General features: G+C 33.1%; 1 long non-coding RNA gene across 4 annotated transcripts in view; it reads right to left on the bottom strand.

The window, feature by feature from the left end:
* Positions 1 to 1,522, bottom strand: part of LOC110425423 (uncharacterized) — a 12,274-nt gene extending 10,752 nt beyond the window's left edge. For 2 of the 4 annotated variants that reach the window (XR_016351804.1, XR_002446023.1), the window contains exons 1-3: positions 1,174 to 1,522; positions 1,024 to 1,092; positions 461 to 589 (exon numbers count right to left, since the gene is read on the bottom strand). This is a non-coding gene — a long non-coding RNA (uncharacterized LOC110425423). Of the gene's footprint in view, positions 1 to 460; positions 590 to 957; positions 1,098 to 1,173 lie in introns of all 4 variants that reach the window. The other 2 variants (XR_016351805.1, XR_016351806.1) reach the window with 2 other exon arrangements.
* Positions 1,523 to 1,641: the final 119 nt, after the last annotated feature.

Genomic DNA, 1,641 nt, shown 5'->3' with positions numbered 1-1,641 from the left:
AGTGAGGAATAAAAGAAAGAAAAGAAAGGTGGGAAATAACTAAAAGAAAAAGGAAAAGACAAGGAAAGCTTTGTATGAGGTCTAAATATTAAATCAAAGCATGGTGAACATAAAGCTTATTAATGAATGCACATCACAAAAACAAGAAAGGCACGTTTTGATATAAATCATGGTAAAGAGCTTGCTCTCCGATTTGTAAAACCCTTTACATATATAGCTTATATATTATATATAAAGCTAATTCAAAAATCATGGCATTCCCAATCTCCTATCATTTCTACCAGCTCATGCTTTGAGTAATAACAGTGTATAAATGTTTTCACGAATAGGTATTTAAACCATCTATTGTTTTCTAGCAACTCATGCTTTCTACAATGGCATTGAATAAATCATTGACAAGTTACTATACATGTAACATTATATAGTATGAAATCTTTTAAAATAGACACCCCCTACTCACCTTTCTTGGCGGGATATTACTTTGCCAATTTAAACTCTTTGCGTTCTTAATCAATCAATATCACTTGCCGTTTAATCACTATCTTTCTTGATTTACACGCATGGCAACTATCCTTTGCTTGTCAATTTCCTAGCAGCAATTAAATTCAAATATTTAGCAACTTTACAATTTATTCTATCCTACACTTGCTGCCCATATTTAGCTTTATGCTTTTATGGCCTATTCTTCATTCCCCCTTCTCATTCAAGTACTAACCATTAACTAAATAGTTCAATTCATTCTATAATTAGCATTCCTTCACAATTAATCTTTTGCACACACACATATATATAAGCAGCAACTTTACCAAAGAATTCTCAAGTCTTTATATGCATAATTTTCTATCCTTTACTTTCTTCAAAACATTACATTCACACAACATCAAAACTCATAACTAGTATAAGCATTCTTCCTAACTGTACCCAAGATAGCACAATCAATTTACATTGCATGCTTACTTTTAGAATGGCTTGGATCTTTCATGCACTTTAATATTCCTCCAAAGCTTTTTTTTTTTTTTATACCTTAATTTTCACCATTTAACAATGGTTGGGTGACATGCATGCAACTATTCTCCTTCAAACCTTGCAGATCTTTGCTGCCATAAACATTTTCCCACAATTAGCAACTCATTTTCTTAAGAAATCTATAACCAAAATCAAAGTTCCACTTACCATAACTTGGTTGAACATGTGGATCATCTATATTCTTTTCCTCTTAATCCAAAACTTTTTCTTTCGTACTTCTTGATCAATATAAGAACTAACTCATATCTCTTCAAACAAGATGGATTTCTAGGAACAATGAAGCTTGATAACAGGAAAATGTGAAGAAATAAGCTCACAGGTACTAAAAGAAATGGATTAGCCAAGCACTTTTCTCTCATGGATGGTGGACAAGACAAAGGGAAAATAAGCTTCCATCCCCATTTTCTCTTGTTATGGGTGGATCTCTCGAGGCAAAAGCCTTGAAATGGCTTTCATTTCCCATTTTCTCATACATGGGCGGATTGCCCAAGGTCACTTCCTTTTTCTTTTTTTTTTTATCACATGTCATGCCATGGAATTCCTTACTTTGTTATTAACACCACTTTCCATTGGTGGGCTTGTGCATGCAATGTTTCCTTATCCATTCCTTTATCC

The sequence above is a fragment of the Theobroma umbraticum genome, unplaced genomic scaffold (genome assembly GCF_002168275.2).
Source record: "Theobroma umbraticum cultivar Fairchild unplaced genomic scaffold, ASM216827v3 scaffold_81.0, whole genome shotgun sequence".
NCBI classification, from domain to species: domain Eukaryota; kingdom Viridiplantae; phylum Streptophyta; class Magnoliopsida; order Malvales; family Malvaceae; genus Theobroma; species Theobroma umbraticum.
The sequence above is the reverse complement of the archived record's forward strand: the minus strand, read 5'-3'. Positions and strand labels throughout refer to the sequence as shown.